This window comes from Mustela erminea, chromosome 1 (genome assembly GCF_009829155.1).
Source record: "Mustela erminea isolate mMusErm1 chromosome 1, mMusErm1.Pri, whole genome shotgun sequence".
Taxonomy (NCBI): domain Eukaryota; kingdom Metazoa; phylum Chordata; class Mammalia; order Carnivora; family Mustelidae; genus Mustela; species Mustela erminea.
In genome coordinates, this window is record NC_045614.1 from 179,696,287 (window position 1) to 179,713,590 (window position 17,304).

The 17,304-nt window shown below is 34.5% G+C and overlaps 1 protein-coding gene across 23 annotated transcripts in view; it reads right to left on the reverse strand.

Annotated features, from left to right (window-relative positions):
- CSNKA2IP (casein kinase 2 subunit alpha' interacting protein) overlaps positions 1-17,304 on the reverse strand; it is a 196,805-nt gene that overhangs the window by 103,769 nt on the left and 75,732 nt on the right. For 9 of the 23 annotated variants that reach the window (XR_004287715.1, XM_032351916.1, XM_032351822.1 and 6 more), the window contains 2 exons: positions 14,192-14,339; positions 5,181-5,311 (listed from right to left, as the gene is read on the reverse strand). The gene's annotated coding sequence lies outside the window, so the exon portion shown is untranslated. The other 14 variants (XR_004287719.1, XR_004287724.1, XR_004287718.1 and 11 more) reach the window with 10 other exon arrangements.

Here is a 17,304-nt window from a genome sequence, read left to right on the forward strand (position 1 = left end):
TAAGTAATAAATCAATTCCTTATAATAATAATTGAACTTGATTTTGTTTTTATGTTAAGATTCTTAAAACACTTCAGGATTTCTGGTATTAGGAAATTATTTTGACTTAGAAGAAACTGCAAATTTATAATTTTGCTAATATAATATAAAGTCTGTATACAATATGAATAAGATTAAAGGTGTTTAAGAACAGTTTTATAATAATATTATGATTGAAGAATTCCTTCTTGGCCCATAATCATGAAGGTATTGCACAATTTTCTAGTTCCTGCTAAACTCCAGTTGAACTTGAAATATAGTAGCTTCTATTTAACTGAGGGCAGTATGCCATGAATTCTGAAACATCTGCCACTAATTGAGCAAGATCATTAATGGGATTTCAATTTGTTCTCTGTTAATGGTCCTCCAATGAGATAAATTCTTAGGTCCCTCAAAGCGGGCTGTACTCTTGGAAGAGATAGACAGATAGCAGGCAGAGACTGTGCTGCCATTAACATTATATTACTTAGACACCAAATAGAAAAATGGAAAATTAAACTAGTATGAAAAAACTAAACTTGGCATTTACTTACAATTTTGAAAGAGAATATTTATGGCCTGATAATAAAAAGGCACCAATCATTTTTTACTCTAATTATTACATTTATTAAACCAAACAGTAGATTTCAAATAAATAAGGATTAGTTAGAGTTTTACTTTTAAGCACATTGGACTTCATTACAACCTAGAGTAAATTTTTTCCTGATCATAAACACTAAGAATTTTGACTGGAAGACAGTGTTACTCATGTTTTGTATTAAAAATTCTAGAAACAGGGCGCCTGGGTGGCTCAGTGGGTTAAGCCGCTGCCTTCGGCTCAGGTCATGATCTCAGGGTCCTGAGATCTAGTCCCACATCGGGCTCTCTGTTCAGCAGGGAGCCTGCTTCCCTCCCTCTCTCTCTCTCTCTGCCTGCCTCTCTGCCTACTTGTGATCTCTCTCTGTCAAATAAATAAATTTAAAAAAATCTTAAAAAAAAAAAATTCTAGAAACAGACACATACACACAATTACAAACAGATTTGCTCCCAAATTTTAAATACTGATTGTACACCAAGAACTCTAGTTTGTTTGTTTTCTTGTTGCTGCAGTGCAATAGGTAACTACCCAGCAAACTGACACCTCAAAATTCATGGGTTGTCAGGACCATATGAGGATTTTCCTTCTTCCTGAATGATCAGATAGCATTTGCAGGAGATAGAGTTCATCAGCTTCAAACAGCCCAATGTTGTTTTAATTATTTTAATTGTGAACTTATGTAGTATTTCTTTCCTTTTAAAAGTTTGTACATTTTTGTATTTTATAATTAAATTTAGTTTTTGTTTAAATTTCATGAGAGGATTATGTTTAATGAAAAAGCCATTTTGTTAACATGATATAACTCAACCATCAGTTTGACTATGAAATGTGGCCAGAAGTGCTTTTTGGATCAAAAGATGTTTTTTAAGGAAAAAAAAATAAGTTCATTTATACCCTTTTTCAATTCATATCAGCTTCTCTGAATCCTAAAGTTATCCTGCTGGTATGTCACTCGACCTCTCTATTTTGGAATCTCCCTTAATGATCTTGACTTTTTAAATATCATTTAATCCAGCATTTCAGTGCAGAATAACCGATTAACCTTTCATTCTTTTAAATGTTACCACTTAAAATTCAGAAGATATGTGGCATCTAGTAATGCATATTATGCAAAGTGATAAAGTGTTTACAAGGTTTAAATATAATGTTTCCACCTTGCTCATTGGGGTAAAGTGATTCAGATTATAAGAACCATTGTGCAGTAAACACCATTGTCTTTTCTTTTCTCTGTCATTTCCTTCTTTTTTCTTCTATTTGCTTCTCCCTCCTTCTCTCTCTTTCACCCTTTCCTTGTATATATCACATGCGTAATAAAATTTACCTCAAAAATTCTTCTATCAGCTACAAGTTTTGAGGTGTTCTGCTGATTCAGACCTACAATCTTTAAGAACCAGATTTTTTTCAGTTAGTGCTTTGGGTAAGAGAATATCCACAATAAGTTACTATGAACCCTTGCCACATGATAAAGAAATTTCAACTGTGTCTATGCAGTACTGCATGTGCTTTGACAGTCCTCAGGATATTTTTTAAAGCTGCAAGCAACAGAAAATCCAACTTTTCTGGTTAACAAATGAAAGAATATTTCATAGAGCATTAAATCCAGAGGGGTAATGGATTCTGAGTGGGGGTAACATCTACTTCTCTATAAACTTATGAATTGACTCATTCTCCCTGTATTGGCTTATCCTCATTTTAGTTGCTAAATAATTTTATGTTTCATATTCTTAGCATCTCATCTGGCCACACATGAAGATATTCAGAGATAGTCAAGGCAACCTTTTTCTCTTCTGTCTCTTTCTTGAGAATTGTTACATTCTTCCAAAAGCATATCAGTGAACTTCATCTCTCATCTCATCAGCCAGAATCAAATCACTTGTCCATTACTAAATGAGCTGCTGGCAAGAAAGCTGGGATTACTAAAATAGACTTAAATATTCAATTTGGAACCCCTGGAGTTGAAAAAAAATAGGTTGGGACACTTAGCCAGAGAAAGGAGCGATGGATACCTCGCCAAAATTGGGGTTATTCAACAGTATTCATTAAGAAGTGGGAAGTGGGGACGCCTGGGTGGCTCAGTTGGTTGAGCAGCTGCCTTTGGCTCAGGTCATGATCCCAGCGTCCTGGGATCGAGTCCCACATCGGGCTTCTTGCTCGGCGGGGAGCCTGCTTCTCCCTCTGCCTCTGCCTGCCATTCTGTCTGCCTGTGCTCGCTCTCTCCCCCTCTCTGATAAATAAATAAAATCTTAAAAGAAAAAAAAAAGAAGTGGGAAGTGAGGTAGGATGGATACTACAGGCAAACAACAGAACTTACTTGGAATTCTGCTTTCTGAAGAGATCCCTCCTTCCCATTAACCTCCATGGGCCCTGATATCTGCTACAGTGACACTTAAGATGGGGACTCAAGAACTCTGACAGTCCTTTTCCTCTTAGGTGGAGTTTAGTGACACTGAATTCACCTTAAAGATTGAACTTTTGAGACGATCATCAGTCAGCTTTGGGGTTTCTTTGACAATATAAAAATTCATAAATATCTTAGCAGGTTTTGGTTTTCCCCTAATTCCATGACCTAATATTTGTATTCAGAGTGATTGTCATAGTTTTGAATCTTTAAATTTCTGTGCCCTGTCAGACCCAAGCTTGTGAGAGGGCTCCTCTCTCTGAGTCTGTGCCTTGAAGGAACTGTAAAAAGCAGCTTTGAGAGCCATCACCTATCACCTGTTTTTGTCTTATAACTCTTTTTCCCACAGTAACCCTGACCTTTTTTCAAAGAAGAGAATAATTAAGAGAAGATGTTTGGTAGAAACCTGGCAATTTAGGACTGTTTTCCTCCAGCTAATGTTATCTCCATCTTTACCTACCCTAACTTCAGCTTGGAGAAATCAGTTTTCCTTTCTTACAGGTTATGCTGTAGTACAAAGAAAAAATTAAATTTAATTAAAAATTAAATCATTACCTTTTATTGGTAAGATTCAAGACAGTTTATTTTTTTACTTTATTGATTTTTGCCCCAAATGAGTTTGCACATATTTTAACATTTTTATTCTTTATATATTAAATTTCAGAGAGATAATAGATAGGTTTCATATTTTCTCTTCCCTCCTATAGGTATTATATATGTAATTTAATTAATTTGAGTTAAACAGAAATCAACTGACAGATGAAATTAGACAAATTACTAAACCTTAGATAAATATTTTTCTTGGTAATAAAAATCCTTTCCTAAAGCCATCTTCTGAATTTGAAAATTGAGAAAATATTAAATGGTTGGGGTCACTAGTGTGTGATTTTTTTAAGGCATATGTTTTGTAAATGACCATAGCTTTATTTTTTAGTAAAAATAAGAGAAAGTAATCCATAAAAAATTAGACATCTCAATTGTATAAAAAATAAACTATTTTTAATAAAAACACAAAAATTTTAGAGAAACTGTAAGATAAGTGTTGTATTAAAATTAAAGTGTCTTATCAAAACAGCATACTTTTAGAGGAAGAGTCACCAACACATTATAGAGAAATGAATAGAAACCTTATCTATTAAAACTTTAAAGATATTTTATATGAATTATAGTACGTATTGTCCCTCCTGAATCATCTAAACAATATATAATTGCTTTATTTTTCTAAAAGCATGCTACATACTTATTTGTTTCACTTCAGGAACATTTTTTAGTACTTTATCTTTCCCAGAATACCAACTGATTTTCATTTTTCTTATTAGTAGAAAACACATGTCTACAACTCATCAAGCATTTCTGGGGCCTATTCCTAAAATTTGTGTAGAGTTTCCTAACTTTATTCAAAAACTTCAGACTTCATATTAGGAGTTGGAACAATTCATTAAAAGTTTGTTGCATTTGCTATTATCTTGGAATTTTATGTATTATATTCTTGAATAACTTCTACTAATTCCTTTAGCCCAATCACTTTTTTTTCTCAAATTATTTTGGTATAGTGCCTCTTTAAATAATTTTTTCTAAAATTTGAAGTCCTAGCTTTATTATCTCCTACTATTCAGTATTACTGAAATTCTAAATAGACTTCTAAATAGTCATTGCTCTGTTTAGAATTAAAGCTCTTCTTTTTCTGGAAGCTTTTGGATTTTCACTGAACGCTTGGAAGTGTGAAACATCACTATTATATGGCTAAGGTATGTGTGTGGGGGGAGGGTGAGTATGATTTTATGTATGTGAGGTTATTTCCCTCAAGTCACCGCTGTTTTGTTTCTTGGGTTGCTCCTTTCCATTAGATTGGCTCTTCTAAAAATTGGAAAATTCCCTTATATTTAGTCTCCTCAATGGCTTTATTCTGTCCTTCTGAAATTCTTACTAGTCTAATATTGGAGCCTCTATATTCCTACCTCTTACCTCTATTCTCCTTTTCGATGTCTTTGTCCCTCCTCTTTATGCTGGTATATTTTCTCAAATTTATTCATTTCTCTTCTTGATAATTAATAGATATTTTAGCCCTTCTATTGAATGTGACTCTTCTGCAAAATCTTTTTTTTTTTTTTACTTAATTTTTAGGTGCACTATCTTGTTATAGGAGAGATATATATGTATACATACGTATCGCAGCCCTTTCTTGTTGGGACTTACAATATCCTCTTGAACTTCTCTTACAGGAATAGTTAGCTCTAGTTAGAAGGTTCACTGCTGAGCAGGAAGGAGTTCTTCTAATTCTTCACTGCAAAATTAGTCTGGCATATAAAAAAGAATATCAAGATGTCAAACTGCCACCTGTGGTATAAAAATTTTTAGAAAATGCACCTAGGAAGGAAGGAAGGAGTTTTTAGAGGCTTAATTAGAAGAATGTTGAGCTATCTAAAGAGATTGGTGAATTTATAAACCTTCCATAAAGACCTACTATAACATTACAAGCTTTAGCCCAGCTCTCCCATCTGAAACCAAAAGGGAAAGAAACACTACCTTGTTCAGAGAACCAGCTATAGGGGTGCCTGGGTAACTCAGTTGTTAAGCATCTTCCTTTGGCTCAGGTCATGATCCCAGAGTCCTGGGATCAGCCTGCATCGGGGCCCTCCATCAGGCCCCGCATTAGGCCCCCTGCTCAGCAAGAAGCCTGCTTCTCCCTCTCCCACTCCCCCTGCTTGTGTGCTATCTCTTGCTGTCTCTCTCTCCATCAAATAAATAAAATCTTAAAAAAAAAAAAAAGGGAGAGCCTGCCAGCTATTTAGCGACAGTGAATATCAGATAATTTTTAGGTTTGCAAATTAGTTATCTGCCCGAGATTAAAGTTAGTGTAGGCCAAGTTACAGTAATAAAAAGTATAGTAGGAAATAATAGTAGGAAAGGGAAGAGCCAGTAAAATAGGAAAAGGAACCCTCACCTGGCGTTTCCCAGGCACTTCCTATTGGCTTCTTCAAACGTTCTGCAGGGCACTGCCTGCTTAAGAAAGTAAATAACACCAAAATGAAGACCCACCTCTAAAGATGGAGCTTAGAGGCCCATCTCCCTGTCTCACTCCCCAGGCTCATTGTAGAAATACACAGAAGCTAAGAGACATGAGGATAAGCAAAGTGCTGAAGCTCGTGCTTCAAACTTTCTAGGTGATGACTATATTTGGACAGAGCTCTAGTACTGGTTATCAACCACTGGCCCATGGAAAAAAAAGATGCAAATAAAGAACATACTGGAGACTGTTAAAAGAACTGTTATGAATGGAACCCCAAATCTAAAATACAGGGCCTATATTTGCAAACCTCTAACAGATATTCTCACCCAAACGGAAGTAGAGAGTACCACACTTAAAACTACAGAAGAGCTAATTATTTTAAAAATTGCTTAAATGCATACAAATATCACAGAAGTCCCCCCTCACCGCATTTTGCTTTCCACAGTTACCTTTGGTCAACCAGTCTAGGAGCAGATGATCCTCCTTCTGACACATGGCCAGGTCAATAGCCTAATGTTATGTCACAATGCCTATCTTAACATCATTCACCTCAACCCATTTCATTGAGTAGGCATTTATCATATCACATCCTCACAAAAAGAAGGGTGAGTACAACACAATAAAACATTTTGAGAGAGATACCACATTTATGTAACTTTTTTTTTAAGATTATTTATTTATTTATTTGACAGAGAGAGATCACAAGTAGGTAGAGAGGCAGGCAGAGAGAGAGAGAGAGAGGAGGAAGCAGGCTCCCTGCTGAGCAGAGAGCCTGACTCGGGACTCAATCCCAGGACCCTGAGATCACGACCTGAGCGGAAGGCAGCAGCCTAACCCACCGAGCCACCCAGGCGCCCCATTTATGTAACTTATGTAGCATATTCTTATAATCGTGCTATTTTATTATTATTGTTAATTCTTACTGTACCTAAGCTAATCACAGGTATGCATATATAGGAAAAACCATAGCATATATAGGGTTTGGTACTATCTGTGGTTTGAGGTATCTATTGGGGGTCTTGAAATGTATTTCCCCATAGATAAGGAGGGAACTTATAACAACAACTTATTGTTGTTAGACAATCATGTACCAGCTAATCTAGAAAAATAAATGCAGATAAGAAAATGGAAACAAGCTAGGAACATCTAATCTAATCATTTTGTTTTAGAGATGAGGCTGCTAAGTCTCATTTGATTATGTTCTTTGCCAAATGTAATATAGCTCCTTGGTGGTATATGCAGCCTTCAGAACTTGTTTGTCTGATTTCTGATGTGGTTTTATACTATACTATTTCCAATAAATCCACCATCTATCCCTCTTTACCTATATGGACTAGTGTATGATAAACTAAGAATGACTTTGAGATCTTGTTACAGTGCAAAATCTGGTCCACAAAGTCTGGAGAAGGGTCTGAGAATCTGCATTTTCATCTAGCCCTCAGTTACTGTTGATGCTGTTGTCCCTGGACCCATATTAAGTAGCAATACTATGGCATGTTCATTCTTCCTAGTACTTCCACACACACTAGTACTTTTGACATAGACACTTAGAGAGTTGTTTTAACTCTACCCACTAGGGCAACATTTAGTACATTTATGATATCTAACAAATATACAGTGATCTTAATTCAAAAAAATGCATAAGCAAGTTTTAAAATATTCATGATTTTCTTGGTTCTGCATAAATACCAAGAAACAATTTAGTAATTCTTTTGTGTTTGTTTGTTTTATAGGAAAGAACTCTTTCATTTAAAAATAGGTGTCTGTTATGTGAAAACATTTAGAATGTTTATGAAACTTAAGCTCATTAATTCTTGGTTCCCTTGCAGCAACTAACAAGTTGCCCACACACTGTGTGTCCAGAATAAATGAGTATTTAGTGAATGCATCACTTATTTCTCAAGATTTCAGCTTCTTCATGGAGTAAAATCGAGACTATTAAATTTGCTTAAATATATGCTGGCTAATTGAACATAATAATAATTTAAAAATTGACTTTATTAAATAAATACATAGATAAATTTGCTTACCACCCTATTTTAACATCATAACAAGGGGAATGAAAGTCTGAAGATTGGAGACATAGGTGGGAGTTCTACCAAGTAATCTTGTTGGAAAAGCAAACTCTTTTAGCATCTAAATAATAATCTGTAAAACAACAATGATTTCAGTATCAAATGTCATAAGGAATATGTCAGTGTATTTTAAAAATTAAAGCATTATACAAATGCTTATTACATTACTACTAAAACTTCCACTGCTGCTACTACCACTACTGGCACTAGCATTACTGCTATTTTGTACCTATTAAGTAACTATGTCTGTCACCTACACTACTTAACTCAAATAACATTATTATAAAAAATTATTTTTTACAGTCAAGTTTGTATATTATTATAAAAAGAACAAGAAAACGGAACTGAAGAAATAGAGTCGATTCCAGTTCATATTTAGGATAGGATAATAGGGATATAAATAAACAAATCTAATTCCAAAAATTAAAAATTAAAGATTCAAAGTATAACATGTTAATTATATCTATTTATTTTCATTACTTCTTTAGGTTTGGAATCATCTTAACATTTGGAAAGAAAGAAGAGCGTATCTTGGTTTAGTTTTAACCCATCGTGATGCAAAAAAGAAAAAAGAAGCATTGATTTGTTAGAATGTTAAATGCCATAGAGAGCTAATTACATTTGATTTAAACAGTAATTACAAAGTATTTTTGAAGACAAACTTTGTCATGTATGTTTTAATACAGTCATTGCTAATCTGCAGAAAATGTTATTTTTTATTATGCTTATGTGGTATATAACTTTTCTTAGTTATGATTCTGAAAATAACTAGAGTAAAATATCTGAAATCAAATGTTAATGATGTACCTCTCTGTATAAAGATTTTTATAAAAATTTTCTGCTGTCTCTTCAGAGTTATTCTAAAAAAATTAAAACTAACAAGGATTTGCAACTCGACAATCTGCATTTGTGTGTACCTCTTTTTTTTTCTAAGATTTTGATTTATTTATTTGACAGACACAGAGAGAGAGGGAGCACAATCAGGGGGAGTGGGAGAGGGAAAAGCAGGCTTCCTGCCAAGCAAGGAACCTAATGTGGGGTTCCATTCCAGGACCCCGGGATCATGACCTGAGCTAAAGGCAGACGCTTAATGATTGAGTCACCCAGGTGCCCTATGTCTTTTTAGGTATTCATTCTTTAAGCTGGAAACCTTTTCAAATTTCCAACTCTTACATAACTTGTTCCTTAAAAAGTTACATCATTACACTTCTTTAAGTTTATGTTAGAGGATTTTCACATGCAGAAAAAAAGTTTTGTTAAAGATTATGGCTGGAAATAAGTAATTCATGAAGGTATAACTGGTAAACTGGTAAACATAACTGTTTCATACACTAAACCCAGGAAGCCATGGTCCAATAATTGCATGTTCCTTAATTGAGAAGAGTTCAAATATAAATATTAACACTTGATGAGTGACTTTTAAAGACATAGGCATCTATCCATGTAAAGCCAATGGCAGAATTTGCATACTTTGGGATAATGATATTAAGTAAATGATGGAAGTTCTCCTAGTAATGTTCTGACACACCATTAAACTGTTATTCTTTAAAGCACTTATTACGGGGCACCTGGGTGGCTCAGAGGGTTAGGTCTCTGCCTTCAGCTCAGGTCATGATCTCAGGGTCCTGGGATTGAGTCCCACATTGGGCTCTTTGCTCAGCGGGGAGCCTGCTTCCCCCTCTCTCTCTGCCTGTCTCACTGCCTAGTTGTGATCTCTCTCTCTGTCAAATAAATAAATAAAATCTTTTAAAAAATAAAAATAAAAAAATAAAGCACTTATCACTAAAGTTAGAATTTTTAGTTTAGTTTTTTTTTTTTTAACTGTATCCCTGAAGTACAATGTCCTTTTTGAGTTGCCCTTAGATGTCTTCAAGAAGAGTAAAATATTAACTTTGTACAATATCATATTATATCAGACAGGAAAGTCTTCTCCCTACCAGAAGAGCCCTACTAGGGCTCACCATGGTTATTCCTATAGAATATGCCACATGAACACGTAGTCCAAAATGTTATAGCAATTTAGACAGAAAAAGATATTTCAGAGAATAAGCTTCTTATAAGGATTATGAACTCAGCAAACGTTCATTTAACTAAACATGAAGGTCAATCCATAGAAAAAGTTAGGCCTGGAACCAACTTTGGAAGTAGGGACAAGTAAGAGCTGAAATTCTCTGCATAACAGATGAGTAAGAATTTAAAGGAAGAGGTAAGCAAATATATCAGAGTTGAAATGAGGACTGAAGAGCCATCACAATGGTGACAGTAGCCAGGCCCATGCACATTAGTAAAGCCAATAAGAAGTCCCCCTATTAAATAGTCAAAAGGATGTCAACAGCAAAGATTCTAATATATGATTTTTAGTTTCTTTATGTGCTTTTTCTTTATTTCTTTTTCTATTATTTCTTTTTTTTCTTTATTTGTGAATTATGTGTGTAATATTTTTCCCTAAGAAGAAATACAAATTCTCAGGGTGCCTGGGTGGCTCAGTGGGTTAAGCCTCTGCCTTCAGCTCAGGTCATGATCCCAAGGCCCTGGGATCTAGCCCTGCATCGGGCTCTCTGCTCAGCAGGAAGCCTGCTTCCTCCTCTCTCTCTGCCTGCCTCTCTGCCTATCAGCCTACCCGTAATCTCTGTCAAATAAATAAATAAAATCTTTAAAAAAAAAAAAGAAATACAAATTCTCTGAAATAAATAAAATTCTAATACATGCAAAATTCATTTTATAGTTAATTTGGCCAAGGGAATGGTGGATAGGCAGAATATAAGCAATAAAGTAAAAATTCCAAGATAGTAGCAAAAAACAAGAATTTAGTGGAGGTGGAAAATAAAAATGACAAAGAGAATCCTTGAAAATGTTCATAGGATGTTCCATAGGGAAATGAAAATTCCTCTTAAGTTTACGTGGAATATAAGTGGTATGCTCATCTAACTAAATTTTGAGTTCGACACTATTTCAGATTTTGAGAAATATAAAGTCCCTCCCAGAATTAACATTTTATTGTGACAGAGAAATGGGAATCCACAGAAATAAATCTCTCCAACACTGTCTGTACTATAAATAAATAAAAAAATAAATGGCATTCAGATTGCAAGGGAAATGGGAAAACTGTCTTTACACACCAAAAATATCCTGTATATAGACATCCTGAGGAATTCATAATAAACCTAGTAAACTAATAAGTTTAGTGAGTATACAGGATATAAGATCAATATAATGATCAACTGTATTTCCATATTATAGCAATGATCAGAAAATGAAATCAAGAAACAATTCCATTAGCAATAACATCATAAAAGAATAAAGCATGTAGAGATCAATTCAATAGGAAATGGGTAAAAATTGTACACTGAGAAGTATAAAGCACTGGAAAATACATGACCAAAATAAATGAGGACACATTTTGGGATGCCTGGGTGGTTCAGTTGATTAAGCGACTGCCTTTGGCTCAGGTCAGGATCCTGGAGTCCCAGTCTCTCAGCTCAGCAGAGTATCTGCTTCTTCCTCTGCTTCTCTCTCTGACTCTTCCCACTCTTGTGCACTCTCTCATTCTTTCTCTCTCAAATAAATAAATAAAATCTTAAAAAAAAAAAAAAGGAACCTACATCTAATTAAAAAAAAATCAGGACACATTTCACATTCATGGATTGAAAGATTCAGTATCTATTCTCTTCAGGATGGCAACTGCCTCCAATTAATCTATCAGTTCAATGCAGTCCCTATAAAAACCAACTTCTTTCTTATTTCCCACTGTAAATTTAAAGTCAACATCTATAGAAAGAGATTCTCTCAGTGAAATCTGGGCTCCTTCTACAGCAACTAGAGTTGACTTTGCTGCCTCCTCTCCTCAAAGATTATTCTAACAAAAATATTCTCACTTAACATGTCCAGAGTATAAGGAGTCAAATGGACATATAAAACTATTTTATTACTATTTTGTGAGTAGGTCTCACAGCTTTTTTAAAAAACCCAGTTTTTAGGGTTTATGTTTTATATTTAGATTTTTGGTTTTGTGCCCCAGGCCGAGCAATCCTAACAAAGCTATCGATATGTTGATAGATTGATGAACACCTTCATATATTTACTTTTCACTCATTGTCCCTATGCACGATCCCCTGCCATCATAGAGTTTATGCCCTAAACTGATTAATTGGTTCTACTATTCAGAACTAAATCCAAATACATACATTTCTATCCTAATGGTGCAAAGATAGATGGAACTTGAGTTGTATTATTTTTTATTGTTTTGTTGTTTTCAATTTTACTTTAAATGGATGTAAGTCATTATAAATGCTACTTATAGAAAAAAGACCTTATTAAAGTTGTTTGTCAGAGCTTGTACAGATGATCTCTGACTTATGGTTCGACTTAAAATTGCTGACTTTACAATGGTGCAAAAGTGATATGCATTCAGGAGAATATACTGAATATACTTCCAATTTTGAATTTTTGGTCTTTTCCTATGCTAGTGATATGCAATAAGATACTCTCAGTGATGCGGGGGCAGGACCAGCAGCAGGCTACAGCTCTCGGTCAGACACACAACCACAAGGGTGAACAGCCAATATACTTAAGCCCACTCTGTGTCCAGACAACCATTGGGTTTTTCACTTTCAGTACAGTACCCAATAATTACAAGAGATATCCAACACTTTTTATAAAATAGGCTTTATGTTAATAATTTTGCCCAAATGTCTCCTTAAAACGTTCTGAGCACACTAAAGCAGGCTAGGCAGAGTTCAATAAGTTAGGTATATTACATTCATTTTCAACTTATAGTATTTTCACCTTACAAATAGTGTTTATTGGTACACAACGCCATCATAAGTTGGAAAGATATTTAATTTGAAAGGAAAATAGGTCAGAAATGCTAACTTTTCAAATGTGTACTGGAAAGACCCTGCAGGAGGCTATTAGCCTCCTCGGATGCCTTTCTTTCCTGCATTCATTCAACAATGAGGGAAAAAGAAAATAAAGAACAATAATAGACCAAATATTTGCCGTGTCTTAGATATGCAATAAATAAATAAATAAATAAATAATAAATAAAATCTAAAACTTTTCTGCAATAGATTAACAACTGTTTTTTGGGGAAAAATATTTACATTGTTCTTTCTGACACCGTGCTTAAGCTAATAATATTTTTAGATGTTTGAATTCTAGGGCTGTATTAATATTTTGGTTGTGGTTTGGTTTTGATCTGTTCTATTTTGTTTTGTTTTTGTAAGATGGCTATTAGGTCATGAATGTGGAAAAATATTTTTCTTCCTTAGTTAAAAAAAAGAAATCTCACCAAAGCCATAAAAGAAAGGACAATTGGGGCACTTGGTTGGCTCAGTCAATTGAGTGTCTGACTCTTGATTTTGGCTCAGGTCCTGGTCTCAGGGTCACAAGACCGAGCTCTACATCAAGCTCCATGCTCAGCATGGGGTCTGTTGGGAGTTTCTCTCTCTCTCTCTCAATCTCTCCTTCCCCCACTCTCTCCCTTTGCCCCTCCTCCCCACTCTCTCCCTGCCTTCCTTCTCAAAATAAATAAAATCTAAAAAAATTGGGTTGGTGTTTGTTTGTTAGTTTTAGAGAAAGATAACCATCCAAAACATTCATGTTTCAGTTTAAGAAAAAAAAATTTAAAGATATTTCAATTGGACAAATAAAGATACACAGAAAGTAAAAAGGAGGGAAAAAAGATGACACGAGAAAAGGGAAATAAAAAGAAAATAAACAGACTACCATAGAGGAAGATAGAGAGAAAAATGGGTGCTCTGCCCTTCGAAGAACCCATGTTGCCAAACATGCAGATACAAATAGACATAAAGTTCTTTATAAATATGTCAAAAGCTAACCCATGGAGAGCCATGTGGAATAGACAAACATACATACATAGACACATACTCGAACATACAAAGAGATATTAAGAAAAAACTCCAAAAACTAATACAGCGGCACATATGCTGTCAGGTACAGAGAGAGACAGACTATTTTGCTCATTGAGGAATTAAACAGCTCTTAAATTCTTACTGTGATGCTATTATATCTATGTTTTAACTTCTGCTGAAATAATTATTATGTTTTTTTTCTAAGAAAAATATACAGACCCTTTAAATTAAACTGTTTCTAGGATGGTTTCTGTTAAAAGTTGTCCTCATAAGCAAGCTTACAACACTGGTAGGGGCAGATCCAGATGGCTTTTTGGAGTCATATACACTGGTGGAGTTTTCTTGCCAGGAGGAAAGTGCTGTATCTCTGTAAAAAAAAAATAATAACAATTTTGAAGTGCTGAAAATATGAAATAAAATCATAAAAACTAAAGAGAAGCTTTAATTGTAGCAGGACAACTGTGGCTTATATGGAAGCAGTGCTGCCTTGTGGAATGAGGGTACTAGACAGACGTACAGCAAGGCTCCCTCCGGACATATAATCTTCAAGCTGAAAGAAGGAACCAGGACATGGCCACAGTGACTTTGAGTACAATCACAAAAAGGGTTTTTTTTCTCTTCAAGGGTATCAGTTATGGAAAAATAAAACAGTATACAAACGGATCTAATTCTCAGGGAGAAAGTGAAAACAGGAGGTAAGGCATCTCTCTTCTCAGACAAGAGTGGGGAGAAAAGGACACAATGAATAAGGTAAGTTCCAAATGTGCCCTGTACAAATTTCCCCTGCATATGTTCTCTTTAAATATATTTCCTTATGTTTAAATTTTAGTTTTAATAACAATTTTTATTTAAAACAACCATAGTTTTTGGATCTGAATTTTTGTGTCAGATGTTTCATTTATGACTTTTGTGTTCTCCCCCACTCCTATTATATGAGACGGATCCTATATAAACCACCAAGAGGATTGGATTTGAATAAACCATCACAACTAGCTAGAGACAGTGAGATATAGCTCCACAAAAGTGCCTAATTCAAGTGTTGAAGCTGCCAAGTATAAGTTTTATGTTTATGATGCTCTAAATTAGACTAGTTGTTCTAATTCCTAGCTACACATTAACATCACCTAGGAAGATATATAAATATATCTATAAATATATATATCTATAAAAATATATCTATAAATATATCTATAAATATATATATAAATCTATTGATATATAAATAAATTATATAATATATTATGTGATATATTATATAATATATAAATAATATATATTAAATTATATATAAATTATATAATATATATAAATTATATATAAAAATATATCTATAAATATATATATAAATCTATCGATATATATATTTTATATATCGTCCAAGCCCCAGACGAATAAAACAAGAATTTTTCTAGGGAGGACCTGGGAATGATCAGTATTTCTAAAAAATCTTTCCAGGTGTTTCTGATGCACTGTGAGTGTAAGCGATAAATGCATGGGGTTTTGGGTTTTTTTTTTCCCCTCTGCCTTGATTTTGCATAATGGCTATAAAGCCTTCTGGGTCTCAGAACATCCTTTCAACTGCTTTAAAAAGAACATCAAACAAGACATGACAGTAAAAGCAAAAGATTTCTTGTTGATGTTTATTTTATTAAAGGGATTTATTAAAGTTCTCCTTGCCATTAAGTTTTCTCCATATTCAAGAAAAGAAAGTTTAAAGTACAAAGAAACAATAACAATGAAACAAATATCTAATTTCAAATAATATTAATCTTGGAATTCTACTTTTCTTTCCCCTCACCTTTCCTCATTGACTACAGCTGATTGTAACAAGTAAAATCTGATTTTATTACATACTAAATGTTGCTGAAAACCAGAGGATAAAGGTACACAAATGGGCACATGCGTGCACGAGGTCATATGTGTACGCGCAGGCGTGCACGCACGCTTGCGCACACATACACACACACACAGACTTTAGCTCCCGTAGACATTTGGAAGTTGTCAGCAGTAGCATAATGACAGTCCTAATTATTAAAATTACTCTTGTGTTGTGAGTGCTTTAGAATAAGATCTCAACAGGCATGCAATATGTTAACTAGACCAAGGTGTTTCTCCTTTTAAAATGAAATTCTTAAAACTCTTCCACTGGCTTTCATCAAAACACCTCTCGTCACCCCGGTGACATGTACCCTCTCACGCATTCCAAAGGAATTACCAGTGAATTCTGATTTCACAAGAATTCTAATGCCCTAAAAATATATGTATTTTATTATTCAGTTTGGTCAAGAGACTTCCTTACAAATGCATCTACAAAACCTACTATTATCACAATTTCTTACAGTTTTAAGTATATAATCACATTTTTACCAATTTCCAAACTTTTTACAGTATCACAAAGATGTTATGATGAAATATTAAGAATTTTAAAACTTTACACGTATTTTCTTTTAAGTCTCAAAAAGGGCTAGTCCTTGATCTTTAAGGGAGAATTTCATATCCTCCATTATAATACAGATTTGTAAATACTTAATTTTTTTAAGCACTACAAGTAAAAGTACCACAGGGTCTAATACAGGCCTTGGTGGATTATAGGAGATGTCTAACAGCCAGGAGCTACAGTGTGGGAAAAAACTAGGTCTCTCTCTTCGGGGAGAACCAGGACCGATCGGCAGCAGTTACATGGAAGCAAATTTGAGATCAGTATAAAAAAGAATGAATGATCAGATCTGAGTGAAAAATGCTCCATCTTTTGTAGCATGCCTATTATACTTATAGTTGGCTCTTGGTGTCCAATGTGGGAATTCTCCATTTGAGCTACAAATGGGAGATGATACAAGGCTGATAATTCTCGACTTGCTCCCTATCCCATGGAGGGAGTATCAGACATTCCTTCTCAGAAACAACCAAGCAACCAGCCCAAGCAGAAGTACTCTTGTTTCTCTGTGCAATAGATGGTTTTCTGAACCAGGCCAGGAGAGGTAATTAAATATTTGGGTTTTTAAATGCCTGCCCTTCCAGCTCCCAGGCAACCTTCTGTTGGGGCCAGATAACCAAAAATAAAGTACATGCTCAAATCTTTATCTCAGAGCACAGAGGCAGTAAGAAAGCAAACATTAAATACCAACAAATGGGGCTATTTGTTGTGTAAATAAACTAAATTGCCTCCCTATTTTTCTGTCATCACATTTCCCTGTGCTTCAATCAGTGAAGTATGTAAATGAAGGTCAGGTCTTTTTTAGTTTAAAAAAAATATTCTATAATCTATGCCTAGTAATCTTAAATAATGTCACTTAGTTTTGATCCTGTTTGCAAGAAAAAAATATTTGTTTGCA